Source organism: Schistocerca serialis, chromosome 3 (assembly GCF_023864345.2).
Source record: "Schistocerca serialis cubense isolate TAMUIC-IGC-003099 chromosome 3, iqSchSeri2.2, whole genome shotgun sequence".
Taxonomy (NCBI): Eukaryota; Metazoa; Arthropoda; class Insecta; order Orthoptera; family Acrididae; genus Schistocerca; species Schistocerca serialis.
Window position 1 is genome coordinate 250,519,322 of NC_064640.1, and position 16,930 is coordinate 250,536,251.

Genomic DNA, 16,930 nt, shown 5'->3' on the forward strand with positions numbered 1-16,930 from the left:
TAGAGATAAACTGAAGAGCCACATTATAATAGAAATGAAAAAGCGCTTACAGCTGAACATGTTAACATATTAGCCATGTGTGCTTTACTCGATCCTAAATACAAGAACATGCACTTTCAAGATGTGTTAAAATGTTCGAAGGCAATCAAAGCTATGAAGGAGACGCTTGCGTCTGTTCAAACTATTATTCGTGAGGATGGACAATACGTCGATAAATTAAATGAAAGCAGAGAAACTAAATTTGATTTATGGAGCGGACATCAAATAGCACGACCAAAGGGTAATTAGCAAACTAGAACAGAATCCGGCACGAATGCGTCCGGCAGATTAGTGTCGAGGTCCGGTGTGCCGGCCAGCCTGTGGATGGTTTTGAGACGGTTTTCCATCTGCCTCGGCGAATGCGGGCTGGTTCTCCTTATTCCGCCTCAGTTACACTATATCGGCGATTGCTGCGCAAAAACTGTCTCCACGTACGTGTACACCATCATTACTCTACCACGCAAACATTTGGGGTTACACTCGTCTGGTATGAGACGTTCCCGGGGGGAGAGTGGGGGGTCCACAGGGGGTCGAACCGCACAATAACCCTGAGTTCGGTGTGGGGCGGCGGTAGAGCGGGTGGATTGCTATGGCCTGTTGTGGGATTGTGAACCACTGAGGGCTACGGCGGGACGAAGCCTCCCCGTCGTTTCTAGGTCCCCGGTTCCATACACAATACACAATACACGCAATGGAATCACGTCATCGGCATTACCAAACCAAAGCAACAGAAATTTTGCACTTAAATGTTTGTGTTTTACAGACACATCGTCAGCTTCTGAAAGACCGTTCTCAGAAGCTATCAATAACGCAAGAGACTGAAGGGGAAACTTCGCTAAAAATGTTGTTTAAAAACAACATACGTAAAAAACTTGTAGAATATTACATATTAATTGTTGCTGTATTTTTATTTACGATTTTGTTGTTAGATGTACACTGCCTGCAAAAAAAATGTCGCACCCAGAATACATGGTCGATGTCAAAGTACATTCGTACGTGTACACACCAGGGAGGGTATGTAAATGATTCGAGTTACAAATCTCTGTGACAGGTATGACGACCACCAGAGTGCATGAGTGTTGTTCGTGTATAGTGTTGTTACCAGACCAGATAGGGTATATAAGAATAGTGAACGGCGTCATATGTTCGGAGATCGCTGTGAAGGACACGGAGAGTACTCCTCTGAAACAGCATTATCAGTACCTGATAGGGTTTGAAACAGGGCCCATTGTGGGTCTCCATTTTCCCCACTAGTCGAATCGTGCAATAGCCAGATTCGTGGGGCATTCTTATGTGACACTAGCCCCGTGTGGGACTGCACGGGCAAGCATACTAGCCGCGAAGAATCCGGTCGACGGCATCTCTGTACCGCCAATGAGGATCGCCGAATGGTGCAACAAGCACTTAGCAACCCCTTCACATCTGCGGCTGCCATCAGAGAATAATTAACTGCTCCTTGCAACATTCTGTGCCAAAACCATTGGTCGGAGACTAGCAGCAGTTGCACTACGGAATTACCATCCCGTGCGTAGGCTGCCGTTAACACCACAACACAAACGGCTGGCCGGCCGCTGTGGCCGAGTGGTTGTAGGCGCTTCAGTCTGGAACCGCGCGACCACTACGGTCGCAGGTTCGAATCCTGCCTCGGGCATGGAAGTGTGTGATGTCCTTGGGTTAGTCAGGTTTAAGTAGTGCTAAGTTCTAGGGGAATGATGACCTCAGACGTTAAGTCCCATAGTGCTCGGAGCCATTTTTGAACAAACGGCTGTGTTTGGAGTGGTGCCATGACTGGGAAGAATGGACTGCTAATGAATGGTGTTGCATTGTGTTCAGCAATGAATTGCGCTTGTGCACTACTCTGAATGACCATCGTCAGAGAGTATGACGGCGACCTTCCAATGTTTTGCAATGACACAACGGTATTACTCCTGGCGTCATCCCGAGAGGAGTCATCGGGTATGACTTCAGGTCACTGCTACTAGTGACTCATGTGTTACCTCTCATGTAACAGCGCCGTGTTGCCACTTTTCAACAGGGCAATGCTCGTCCACGCACGTGTTTCGATGAATTTCATGGGTGATGTTGAAGCACTGCAGTGGCCAGCAAGAACCCCACTCCTGTCCCCGACAGAACATGGAGGGACCAGCTCGGACGTCAATTCCGTCCCAGTGTTCAGTCCAGGATAACACGGACCACTTACAATAGCTGTTGTACAGCTTGCATCAGGAGAGAGTATAAAAGGCTTTGTGACGCACCTCCGAACTGAATCAACGCATGAATCCAGCAGGGCGGAGGCCGTGCAACGTCGTACTGGCAGCTGGGTTCATACTGCCAAGTTCCTTGTAAATTTGACTCGACGTTATAACCACTGAAATACACCACATACCCTCTCAACCAGTGAATTTTCGTACCGATTCCTTCTCCCCTTCTGGATGCTTCATTATTTTTGTCAGGCAGTTTATTTGTTTGTTGCTCTAACCCCATCTATAAATTCATCAATTAACGTGGATGTTATTATCGGCCATCGATGTTTAGACGTAGATGATAAAATCGAAATCAGCATCGATAATTTTCCAACAAAGTACAGCCGTAATTACCAGTTGTGACTTCAGTCCGTGAGATACGGCGTTTTAATATGGAAACTTTTCAAAAACTGCTATCTGTTCGGTGGCAACGGCAAGATACATGTTAGGAATTAATTGGATACATAGGAAAACAAACATGAATTAGGGAACAAACTACTGTCGAAGACGTAATTATGATCGTGATGAAAAGGAAACGGAGGTGAGAGGTACATGCAGGAAGGCAAATGGGTGGTAGGTGAAGCGACATATGTGCATATAGTTGAACACAGTAATACACTAGTGGCCATTAGAATTGCTATACCACGAAGATGACGTGCTACAGACGCGAAATTTAACCGACAGGAAGAAGATGCTGTGATATGCAAATGATTAGCTTTTCAGAGCATTCACACAAGGTTGGCGCCGGTGGCGACACCTACAACGTGCTGACATGAGGAAAGTTTCCAACCGATTTCTCATACACAAACAGCAGTTGACAGGCGTTGCCTGGTGAAACGTTGTTGTGATGTCTTGTGTAAGGAGGAGAAATGCGTACCATCACGTTTCCGACTTTGATAAAGGTCAGATTGTAGCCCATCGCGATTGCGGTTTATCGTATCGCGACATTGCTGCTCGCGTTGGTCGAGATCCAATGACTGTTAGCAGAATATGGAATCGGTGGGTTCAGGAGGGTAATACGGAACGCCGTGCTGGATCCCAACGACCTCGTATCTCTAGTAGTCGAGATGACAGGCATCTTATCCGCATGGCTGTAACGGATTGTGCAGCCACGTCTCGATCCCTGAGTCAACAGATGGGGACTAACATCTGCACTAACAGTTCGACGACGTTTGCAGCAGCATGGACTATCACCTCGGAGACCATGGCTGCGGTTACTCATGACGCTGCATCACAGACAGGAGCGCCTGCGATGGTGTACTCAACGACGAACCTGGGTGCACGAATGGCAGAACGTCATTTTTTCGGATGAATCCAGGTTCTGTTTACAGCATCATGATGGTCGCATCCGTGTTTGGCGACATCGCGGTGAACACATATTGGATTCGCCATCGCCATACTGGCGTATCACCGGGTCCCGACGTGATGGTGTGGAGTGCCATTGGTTACACGTCTCGGTCGCCTCTTGTTCGCATTGACAGCACTCTGAACAGTGAACGTTACAGTTCAGATGTGTTACGACCCATGTCTCTACCCTTCATTCGATCCCCGCGAAACCATGCATTTCAGTAGTATAATGCACGACCGCATGTTGCAGGTCTTGTACGGGCCTTTCTGGATACAGAAACTGTTCGATTGCCGCCCTGGCCAGCACATTCTCCAGATCTCTCACCAAAGGAAAACGTCTGGTCAATGGTGGCCGAGCAACTGGCTCGTCACAATACGCCAGTCACGACTCTTGATGAACTGTGGTATCGTGCTGAAGCTGCATGGGTAGCTGTACCTGTACACGCCATCCAAGCTCTGTTTGACTCAATGTCCAGGCGTATCAAGGCCGTTATTATGGCCAGAGGTGGTTGTTCTGGGTACTGATTTCTCAGGATCTATGAACCCAAATTGCGTGAAAATGTAATCACATGTCAGTTCTAGTATAATATATTTGTCCAATGAATACTCGTTTATCATCTGCATTTCTTCTTGGTGTAGCAATTTTAATGGCCATTAGTGTACATACACTGTCCTGTCACATTGGTGTGAGCACATGTCAAAAGCCTGAATGATCACTTTCTGCGGTGCGGACCGCTGCGAGCCATGCAGGAAGAGAGTCAATGAGATTTTGGAAGGTACCGACACGGATGTGGAGCCATGTTGGTTCCAGTGCCGTGGTCAGCTGCTCTAAGTTCCTGGTTGAGGATCGGTAGTGTGAACAGCCCGTCTGGGGTGGTCGCACAGATTTTCGATTGGGTTTAAATCGTGAGTTTGGTGGCCAGGAGAGTACAGTAAACTCACATTAGTGCTCCTCGAACCACACACATACATTGCGAGCTGTGTGACACGTTGCAATGTCCTGCTGGTAGATGACATCGTGCCGAGGAACAACAAACTGCGTGTAGGGGTGGACAAAGTCCTCAAGGATAGAAGCATAATTGCGTTGATCCATTGTGCCCTCCACAATGACGTGATGACCTAGGGAATGCCCAGACCATAACGCTCCCTCCTCGGCCCCGGATCCTTCCGACGATTGTCTCAGGGTCTTTACTTTCGGATATTTCACGCTGTACACAACAACGGCCATCTGTCTGATGATCAGCGATCAGCATGGGTACGTGAACCAGCCGCCATCTGCGAAGGCCCATACGCAGCAACGTTCGCTGAACCGTCGTTGAGGAGACAATGACTGGTCAGTTGCTCAACAGTTGCACGTCTGTTCGCCCGTACACATCTTCGCTGCCGTCGCTCATCCCTGACATCTATGGCCCATGGTGTACCAACAGTTGCCTCTGCAGCCGTTTTGCATAGCGCCATTTTGCCATGCACTGCATACTTTAACCGCAGTGCAACTCGAAGAGTTTACAGACTTAGACGTTTCGGAAATGCTTCCTCCCTTAGACCGAGAGCCAATGATCGTGTCGTTTTGGACGTTAGATAAATCGCACGCATTACAACAACTGCACTGTTTTCCGTGTTCCTCAACACACTTTATATACCATCAATAGCTGGTGCTGCCACCTGCCGCCTGTGAGTGGTTATTGCACGTTGAAGTCTGTAATAGGCGGTAGTCACATTAATGTGACTAGATTGTGCAGAATGGTCTTTATCTGGCAACGGAATCAAATGAGTGATGACTGCTGTATTTGCCAAATACCTTTGGTATCCAGCACAAAGATGGCAGAAAGCAAACCCCCTACAATACAAAATAATTGTGGCATTGTGGTGGCGTACTTACACTCTGCAACTAGTCTCGTCACAGGGCAAAAATAGACAACAACAGAATTAATATTGGCAACACAGTGAGTAACAAATAACATTCATTTATTAAAATAATATATTCTTTCTTTCTTTTGCTTGTGCCGTTCTTCCCGCGGATACGCAGGGTTGGCATGGTTAATCGGATGTGGCAATGTTAGTTGAAGGGGTGGCCGGATGCCCTTCCTGCCGCCACCCTGTACTCCCCTGGGAAGAAATTAGTGTATCCCAACTGTCTGCGACTAGTGTAATCCATGGAATAGTGCGAAAGTGTTCAGATGTCTGCGAGCCGTGTAACTGAGGCGGGACGTGGGGACCAGCCCAGTATTCACCTAGGGGGTTGTGGAAAACCGCCTAAAAACCACATCCAGGCTGGCCGGCCCACCGGCCCCCGTCGTAAATCCGCCGGGCGGATTCGATCCGGGGCCGGCGCGCCTACCCGAGTTCAGGAAGCAGTGTATCAGCGCGCTCGGCTAACCTGGCGGGTCTTATTAAAATCATATATATCCTATACAAACAATGAACTCTAGTGTAATGATGAGAAGAAGACGTGACACTGAATTTAAAGTTCTGAGCACTGGTGTAAACCTGACTCCAGTGAACAAAGACTAAATAATCTAATAGTAGCTCTTGTCTGCCTCCACTGATGGTGACAGTATGTAAGTCCTGGATCTGTTAATAATACACATGGAGACACTCGGTGGTTACTGTAATACTGTGCAGTGACTGCGACAACTGTTTGTGTAGTAACTGTCCGGCAATGTCCCACCGGTAACTGCTGGCAACTCTTGACAACTGATGGAGACTTGCAACTGTACAGCGATAACTGGCCAAGTGAACTTGTACAGTTGACAGCACAAAAATCAGCTCCCTCAGGGGCTCAGCATTCGTTTGCTGGATACGGACTTGGCGACCCTGGGATTCCTGAACTGGGAATTGGTAAGTGCTGCCAGTTCTCTGTCACCGTAAGCTCTGCTCATGCTTCAGTGACCACCGTGTGGTGCGGCGGTGGAATGTTGTATGTCACAGGCAATGGGGATCTTGGCTTGACCACCCGGATTGTAAGGATGGTAAAAGCTTCTATAAAACAAAAAGTCTCAAAGTGTGCTGTGTGCTGATGAAGTGCATGGCAGTTGAGGTGGAACAGTCGTTAGCGGGCAACGTCTGGAGAACCTGCCGCGCCTCAGTTGTGTAAGGTTTACTCAGGCACACACGGCTCTGTCTGAGTGGACTCTTATTTCCCTATGTGCTCGTGGGATCGAGATGGAGCTCTTGAAATCTTTTTCTACTCATCCCAGCGTGATGGGTGCACCGCCTAGGTGCACTCACACCCAGTCATCCAAACGAATGAGGGACGCTAACCCTCCTGATAATCGGAATCAGTTGCACTATAGTAACAGAGCTCAAGGAGTCGTAAATCAAACTGCTTTTTTGGTGATTAAGAGGCTTGGAAGAGCTTGCTGGAAGCCTGTAATATATAAAGCGGATGCGAAATGGTTCCCTACTGGTCGAGACTAACAGGGCACAGCAGGTGGGACTACTTAAAAAGTCAGAAAACTTGGGTGATTATGACATAATTGTTGAATTGCATAACTCCCTTGGCTCCAGGAAGGGTGTGGTCACGTGCCGTGACATTATTTACATAGACATTGCTGAAATTAAACAGAAATGGGTACACAGGAGATAGTGGACGTAGAGCAAAGGATACGTAGGAACAATGGAGAAATTGAGGAGACCGCCGCCTTCATTGTGACCTTCAATTTCTAACGCTGTCTGAACGCATCATGACAGGTTTCCTCTAACTGATGGTTAGGCCTTATCTACCTGACCCTACGCGGTGCTACAAATGCAAGCGATTTGGCCACATAAAGCTGAGTTGCGGGGCTGAAGCGAACTGTGGAAAATGTGGAAAGGCAGCTCATGAAGCTGGACTAACTCTTCATCTCCAGCAGTCTGTACTAACTGCTCTGGGACCCTCCTAGTCTGGAGCCGAGACTGCCCTGTTTGTGCAGAGAAACCAAAAATTCCGGAACTAAATGTGACCAAACGGTAACCCCACGCAGAGACCAAAAAGGAATGCCCGCATCTCGTGGTCGTGCGGTAGCGTTCTCGCTTCCCACGCCCGGGTTCCCGGGTTCGATTCCCGGCGGGGCCAGAGATTTTCTCTGCCTCGTGATGGCTGGGTGTTGTGTGCTGTCCTTAGGTTAGTTAGGTTTAAGTAGTTCTAAGTTCTAGGGGACTTATGACCACAGCAGTTGAGTCCCATAGTGCTCAGAGCCATTTGAACCATTTGAACCAAAAAGGAATATAACGCGACGAAACCACCTGTCTTTACCACTTCTTGCGCTTCTATGGCACAGAAACTTGCTCCTAAGGTCGACGCTTCGACGCAGACGATGTTCAGCATACAACTATCCACCACCAGCACCTGTACTTGCATGTGTACATCCCAAGGTAAAGTAAGTAAGGATAAGGCAATCCAAGCAGCTGCCACAGAAATGACCAGCAACATTTCTGCAGTGAGCATCAAAAAGGCACACGAAAAGCAGAGTGCCTCCCAACGCCCCCTTTCCCTCTCATCCTCGAAGGGACAGGGTGCAGGGTAAGGATCACGACACTCAGGTCAAAAGCTGTGCCAGCCGCCGTCAGACGTCATTCTGGCACGTTTGACTGATGAGGAGGAGTTCATGGAGTTAGATGCCTAGGATCCAGACAGCCCCTCCAACCCCCCCCCCTCCCCCCGCACAAGAAGTGCTTCACCTCCCTGTTGCAAAGAGAGGTTCAAAAAATGACTCTGAGCACTATGGAACTTAAGATCTGCGGTCATCAGTCCCCTAGAACTTAGAACTACTTAAACCTAACTAACCTAAGGACATCACACACATCCATGCTCGAGGCAGGATTCGAACCTGCGACCGTAGCAGTCGCGCGGTTCCGGACTGAAGCGCCTAGAACCGCTCGGCCACCGCTGCCGGCTGCAAAGAAAGGGGTAAATTAAAACCACACCACTGAAATGGTTCCCATACTACAGTGAAACTTGAATGGTTTCAGGACTCATGTGGAGGAACTGAAACTCGTAGCACAGGCACGCCTCTTATGCTTGTGTTTATAGGAAACACATTTTAAAGATACTGACGTCCCATACCATGTGCTACACTGCAAGGATGATCTATCAGGGGAAAGAGCATCTACATCTACATCTACATCCATACTCCGCAAGCCGCCTGACGGTGTGTGGCGGAGAGTACCCTGAGTACCTCTATCGGTTCTCCCTTCTATTCCAGTCTCTTATTGTTCGTGGAAAGAAGGATTGTCGGTATGCTTCTGTGTGGGCTCTAATCTCTCTGATTTTATCCTCATGATCTCTTCGCGAGATATTCGTAGGAGGGAGCAATATACTGCTTGACTCCTCGGAGAAGGTATGTTCTCGAAACTTTAACAAAAGCCCGTACCGAGCTACTGAGCGTCTCTCCTGCAGAGTCTTCCACTGGAGTTTATCTATCATCTCCGTAACGCTTTCGCGATTACTATATGATCCTGTAACGAAGCGCGTTGCTCTCCGTTGGATCTTCTTTATCTCTTCTATCAACCCTATCTGGTACGGATCCCACACTGCTGAGCAGTATTCAAGCAGTGGGCGGACAAGCGTACTGCAACCTACTTCCTTTGTTTTCGGATTGCATTTCCTTAGGATTCTTCCAATGAATCTCAGTCTGTCATCTGCTTTACTGACGATCAACTTTATATGATCATTCCATTTTAAATCACTCCTAATGCGTACTCCCAGATAATTTATGGAATTAACTGCTTCCAGTTGCTGACCTGCTATTTTGTAGCTAAATGATAAGGGATCTATCTTTCTAAGGAGGGGTCACTGTGTTTGCCACTAATGCACACTACTCCTCTGCCCTCCCCCCGGCTTCTGAGCTTCAAGGAGTTGCTGTTGAAATTCTTGTGTGTCGGATGACCACTGTTTCCTCGTTGTATTTACCTCCGCAAGGTGCAATAGACCCTGAGACTCTTGCAAATCTTATAGGACAACTTCCACAACCATTTATCCTCCTGGGGTACTCCAACGGTCATCATGTCTTGTGGGGATCGACCTCTACTTGCCCTCAGGGTCAGGTTTTGGAGAATCTCATGACATCTCACGAGCTGCGCATCCTCAACACAGGTACTTACACTCATTTCTGTATTGGTAATGGGTCACTATCAGCCATCGAGCTCTCTTTCTGTTCTGCAGCCCTCACAGACTCTGTCCAATGAGAGGTCATTGACAATCTTAATTCCAGTGACCACTTCACATTCCACATTCATCTACTGGATGAAGCACTACCTAAAGAGAAGCCACCAAAATGGATGGTCAACAGGGCTAACTGGACGCTGTTTAGCCAGCTGGCTGTGTTCGAACGCTGTGACAGCATCCAGAAATGGGTGGACCACATCACATGAGTGATCCATTATGCCGCTGACTTATCCATGCCTTAGTCTTCTGGTCATCTTAGGAGGTGATCTGTACCTTGGTGAACTGCTGAGTGCCGTTCAGCGATCTAGGACAGGTGTGCAGCTCTTCGCCTGTTTAAATGCCGCCCAACAGCAGACAACCTCACAGCCTTTCGAGTTGCGAAAACCAGGTCTCGACCCGTGATTAAGGAGAGCAAGCAAAGGTCATGGCAAGAGTTCCTGGACTCTATCAACCGTTCCACTTGTTCCACAAAAGTATGGTAAGCCATCCAGAGGATTTCTGGTAAACACAGTCGTTTACCAATAGCAGCAGTGCTGAAGCAGGGGTATCTCTTAGGACACGCCCAGAGACATAGCTCAGACGCTGGCAGAGAATTTTGCAAAAACTACTGCCCTTTCCAGCCAGGATCTAACGTTTCACCGCTACCGTGCGACTGTAGAGAGGGACAAATTAGACTGCTGGAATCAGCCCTGCTTGAGGCGCATGACACTACACACGGTCACGACTAAAGCAGGTACTGCATACTTCGACATTCGCCACAAGCGTCTTTTAATCTTATATGGCACACAGGCAAATTCACCATCTCGTGAAGGGAGGCAATTCTACCACCTCTCCTCAAACCAGGAAAGGACCACACGTATCCTAGTAGTTACAGAAGTATCGTCTTAATGAGCTGCGTAGGAAAGACCCTGGAGCGAATGGTTAACCGTCGTCTGGTCTGGATGTAGAGACCAGACAACTCCTTAGCCGTTCTCAGAATGGGTTCCGGAGATTTCGGTCCACTGTCGACAACCTGTCCCTGCTAGAGTCGACTATTCAGCAGGCTTCCCTACGTAAGCATCACTGTATTGGCATATTCTTCGATATCAGTAAGACATACGATACTAGTTGAAGAGTTTGAATTCTCGCACAACTCCATCAATTTTTTAGGACCCGAGTTGGTGACATGCTGTCAGATCGCTTTGAGCAGGAGAATGGCGTCCCTCAGCGCAGTGTTTTAAGTGTTACCCTCTTTGCCACAGCTACAAACAGCATCACGTCTACGGTAAGGATTCCTGCACAGTGCTCCTTATTTGTGGACGATTTAGCTGTTTTCTGTTCCTCCTCCAGTGTTGCAACAGCGAGCCGTCAGATGATACTGCTGAGGAATCTGGGGGTGCGAGTATTGTCGCTTACAGGGAGGTGAATGAGGAAGGAGCTGCGAATGAAGCTCTTAACAGACCGCCAACCTACAACAAGTACTGAGGCTACAAATACTAAACGACAACGCCGAAACAAAAAAGACGATACCATTCTCAATTACTTAAAAAAAGGGATGACAGTCGGCAGATATTGTTGAATGAAATAACGCAAAAACATGATATTGAAATAAATTCATTTTGCAATCACGTCGGAGATGTTTTGGGCTCGCTACCACAAATTTACAAACTTAAAGCGAAGCAAGAAATTTTTAACATCCTTATTAATTATCAAATGATGGCAGCTGAGAAATCTGATTCTTCTATTGGTTGGTTGGTTGCTTGGGGAAGGAGACCAGACGGCGTGGTCATCGGTCTCATCGGATTAGGGAAGGATGGGGAAGGAAGTCGGCCGTGCCCTTTCAGAGGAACCATCCTGGCATTTGCCTGGAATGATTTAGGGAAATCACGGAAAACCTAAATCAGGATGGCCGGACGCGGAATTGAACCGTCGTCCTCCCGAATGCGAGATTCTTCTATTCAGCAGTTCAGTACCGAAGTGTCATTAACCTGTCTTTCATGTCACTCAAATTCCCCAAGTCCAACAGCGAGCTCTCCTAATTACATAATTTCAAAGCCTTCTATTTCCACCAATTCCGTTGCCATGTATGCGTACTCGCCTCAAGAGCCTACTGATTTGACACTACCACCTGTTCAAGAACAGCATAGTTTCAGTGTAGAAGAAATTGAAAATATGATAAAAGACGATCTAAATACAATACCTTAAGGGGGGTAGGACGTCAAACGGGCCGACTTGGAGCAGGAGAGGCACCACAGGACATTTTAATTTCCACTGTCGATACTTTTACAAGTAAATTCATAAACCTTTGTCAGCATGACCAGGAAGGACTCAGGATTCACACTCGTAGCAGCGGAATATCAAAAACATAACAAAACAATTTTTTTTAAATGTGAAGTTTCATCATTTTTTCACTTACTATTGGCTGCATTTGTTGCTATAGGTACACTTTTCTTCATAAGTAAGAGAGACTGTTCGATGAATGTTGCACAGCATACAAACCATACTTACAGGTGTCTGAAACTCTAGACTCTATTTAATTTATGAAAAAATGAATGAGCTGTTACGTTTTAAATTTTATGTTTAGAAAAAAATCAAATTTTGTAGTTAATTATCTCAATTTTTACCATAGTTTTTAATAGATTTGGAAAATTCTAGAGTTTCATACACCTGTAAGTATGGTTTGTATGCTGTGCAAAATTCATCAAAGAATCTCTCTTACTTGTGAAGAAAAACGTACCTACAGCTACAAATGCAGCCAATAGTAAGCGAAAAAATGATGAAATTTCACATGTAAAAAATTTATTTTGTTATGTTTTTGAACTTCCACTGCTATGAGTGTGAATCCCGAATCCTTCCTGGTCATGCTGACAAAGTTTTATGAATTTATTTGTAAAAGTATAGACAGTAGAAAATAAAATGTCCTGTGGTGCCTCTCCTGCTCCAAGTCAGCCCGTTTGACGTCCTACCCCAATTAACGTTAAGAATAATTTTTCTTCGACTGTAATCACACCTCTTGTAGTTCTTGGTTGTAATTCTTCACGAATTAAATTCAAAATAAAATTAAATTGTCTTTTATTTAATCTGCAATACGATCTGAATTTTTCTTCATCACTTCGTAAATGTTTTTCTAACATGTAGAAACCTTCCTTGTGTCGTTCTTTGAACATCGAGTTAATAGGGCGTCTCCTCGTTAAATATTGGCACAAAAACAAATCATCATCTTCTTCCTCTTCAAAAAGTAAACGCACAATTTCATTAGTCGACATGTTTTCGCAGACAACCGTCGTCTTCGGATTCGAACGAGACACTGTAGAGTCGGTCGCTGGGTACGACAACAACATGTCGCTGTCATGGGCGACACCTGTCTCTGTCCACTGTCGCCCGTCGCTGTCGCTGCGTTCGGAATGTTACCTTAAGCATAAAGCTGTTTCTTACCGTAGTTTGATTTTCTGTGCGAATTAACTTCGATAAAAAAACAGGTGAACACCAATACATTGAAGCGCAAAGATATTATTATAGGCATGCGTATTCAATTACAGAGAGATGTAAACAAGCAGAACACGGCGCTGCAGTCGGCAACGCCTATATAAGACAGGTGTCTGGCGCAGTTGTTGGATCAGTTACTCCTGCTACAATAGCAGATTATCAAGATTTAAGTGAGTTTGAACGTGAAGTTATAGTCGACGCACGAGCAATGGGACAAAGCTTCTCCGAGGTAGCGATGAAGTAGGAACTTTCTCTTACGACCATTTCACGAGTGTACCGTGAATATCAGGAATCTCTGACATCGCTGCGGCCGGAAAAATATCCTTCAAGAACGGGACCAACGACGACTGAAGAGAATCGTTCACCGTGACAGAAGTGCAACCCTTCCGCAAATTGCTGCAGATTTCAATGCTGGGCCATTAACAGGTGTCAGCGTGCGAACCATTCAACGAAACATCGTCGATATGGGCCTTCGGAGGCGAAGGTTCACTTTTATACCCTTGGTGACTACACAACACACAGCTTTAAGCCTCGCCTGGGCCCGTCAACACAGACATTGGACTGTTGATGACTGGAAACATGTTGTCTGGTCGGACGAGTCTCGTTTCAAAGTGTATCAAGCGGATGTACGTGTACGGGTATGGAGACAACCTCATGACCCCATGAACCCTGTATGTTAGCAAGCTGGTGGAGCCTCTGTAATGGTGTGGGGCGTGTGAAGTTGGAGTGATATGGGGGACCCCTGATACGTCTACGACTCTGACAGATGATATGTACGTAAGCAACCTGTCTGATCACTTGCATCCATTCGTGTCCATTGTGCATTCCGACGGACTTCGGCAATTCCAACAGGACAATGCGAGACCCCAAATGTCCAGAATTGCTGCAGATTGGCTCCAAGAACACTCTTCTGAGTTTAAACACTTCCGTTGGCCACTGAACTCCCCAGACATTATTGAGTATACCTGGGATGCCTTGAAATGTGCTGTTCAGAAGAGATCTTCACCTCCTCGTACTCTTACGGATTTATGGACAGCCCTGCAGGATTCATGGTGTCAATTCCCTTCAGCACTACTTCAGACATTAGTCGAGTCCATGCCACGATGTCGCCAAACACGGATGTGACCATCATGATGCTGTAAACAGAACCTGGATTCATCCGAAAAAATGACGTTTTGCCATTCGTGCATCCAGGTTCGTCGTTGAGTACACCATCGCACGCGCTCCTGTCTGTGATGCAGTGTCTAGGGTAGCCGCAGCCATGGACTCCGAGCTGATAGCCTATGCTGCTGCAAACGTCGTCGAACTGTTTGTGCAGGTGGTTGTTGTCTTGCAAACGTCCCTATCTGTTGACTCAGGGATCGAGACGTGGCTGCACGATCCGTTACAGCCATGCGGATAACATGCCTGTCATATCGACTGCTAGTGATACGAGGCCGTGGGATCCAGCACGGCGTTTCGTATTACCGTCCTGAACCCACCGATTCCAAATTCTGCTGACAGTCATTGGATCTCGACCAACGCGAGCAGCAATGTCGGGATACGATAAACCGCAATCGCAGTAGGCTACAATCCGACCTTTATCAAATTCCGAAACATGATGGTACGCATTTCTCCTCCCTTACAGGAGCCATCACAAAAACTTTTCACCAGACAACGCCGGTCAAAGCTGTTTGTGTATGAGAAATCGTTTGGAAACTTTCCTCATGTCAGCACGTTGTAGGTGTCGCCACCGGCGCCAACGTTGTGTGAATGCTCTGAAAAGCTAATCATTTGCATATCACAGCATCTTCTTCCTGTCGGTTAAATTTCGCGTCTGTAGCACGTCATCTTCGTGGTGTAGCAATTTTAATGGCCAGTAGTGTATCTGTAGTGTGATAATCAGATTTAATGAACGTAGTCCTCAATTCATGGACTGCTAAACGATACATAAATGACAACACAGTTCACTGTTGTAATTCTGCAGATAATTGCATAGCAAATATTATCGTCTGCTATGCAGCACAAATGGCCATCAGTTCACAGGTTCTATTTGCTAAATTTAGTTAAGTAATATACTCGCTGCAATCCTGTTTCCACTGTCCTGCAATATAATGACCGTTAGTTATTTGAATTGATAGGCACTGCACTGTAATTCACAAATATGCTGTAATCTGGCTAACAATGACCACTGTTAAAGCAGTGCTAGTTAGGCGTCATGAATCAACAGCTTGAGGATACTCTTTTCTAATTGTAGGACCGTCTGCCCATCTATGCTGTTGCACTACACCTTGATAATTCTCATATGAATATTGTGGTAGATTAGATGCATCTTTCGTATGAAACCATCAGGGATTAAATTTATGAATAAATTAAAAGCACTCCGTCTTCAGGCCACGAGTGAACTACCGGGACCATCAGACCGCCGAGTGATCTCAGTGGAGGACGCTGATAGGATGTGCGTGGGGTCAGCACACCGCTCTCCCGGTCGTTATGATGGTATTCTTGACCGAAGCCGCTACTATTCGGTCGAGTAGCTCCTGAATTGGCATCACGAGGCTGAGTGCACCCCGAAAAATGGCAACAGCACATGGCGGCCTGGATGGTCACCCATCCAAGTGCCGACCACGCCCGACAGCGCTTAACTTCGGTGATCTCACGGGAACCGGTGTAGCCACTGCGGCAAGGTCGTTGCCTAATAAACAAATTAACAATTAATTATTACTAAATAATAAATAATAATAATAAAAATAATAAATAATTAATAAACTCTGGGCTGACTGTGAGATGGTGCACAGAAAATCAGCCTCACGCTGAGCTTGGTGAATTCATTAGTATTTCGGATCCTCTCTGTCTGGAGGAAACTGCAAGTGGAGTAGCACTCCCACATAAGCCCTTTTCACATCCATCTGTAATGGACACATCCCTGGGAAGGAGTTTGTAGTGCGCAACGCTATTTTTGTGCCACTAGTTGCAAAGTATTATCTGTTGAGACTATCTTAGAAAACATTATCTGTTGACACTGCCTTTTGCTCGACGAGATGTCTTTTATAAGGTGTCAGCCATTAACTTCTTCTTGAGTAGTTAGTGTAAAGGCATCATAATGCGTCAATAGTGATAATATTGCAAAGGATGCTCAGTGAGAGAACCGATAACATTCAAACAAAATGCAGTAATAGACATACGTTCGATTTTTATTGCTTTGAGTTAGAGTATGTAGTATTCTTACATTCGACTTCTGAACATTGCCTGTTGAATGAAACTGTCACACGAAGGTCAAATGGTCGCAGTTTATCACATATGTCAATTATCGAGAGTTTCTGAATGTAAAAAATCGCTCATGCAGGAACGATCTTTCTTGAAACAAGAAAATTCTTTTTTAATTTGATTTTTCCGATAACATTCGTCCAACACACGATAAAATGTTTCAATCCGTGTCCACTGCCTTCACCTCTCTATTAAACCCAAAATGAACAATGTGCCGCAAATATTAGACCTTTCCCACGTGTGACTCTATTTTATAACGCTTAAACAACGTTCATAAGACTGAAGTATGAAAAATACAATTCGTAACTGCAAGACAAGTACTAGGAATTCAAATAAGAAAATGGTAACTGATAAATACACTCATAATAACCTATGCATTCTGTGTAACTACACGGTGTTCACTTGGTTTATCGAAATTATTTCGCGCGGAAAATCATACTATAAT

General features: G+C 46.1%; 1 protein-coding gene and 1 pseudogene across 2 annotated transcripts in view; one reads left to right on the forward strand and one right to left on the reverse strand.

Annotated features, from left to right (window-relative positions):
• The window catches only part of LOC126469997 (uncharacterized), a 406,280-nt gene that overhangs the window by 292,388 nt on the left and 96,962 nt on the right, over positions 1–16,930 (forward strand). The gene's annotated exons all lie outside the window — the stretch shown is intronic.
• LOC126472025 (5S ribosomal RNA) lies at positions 15,797–15,914 on the reverse strand (annotated as a pseudogene).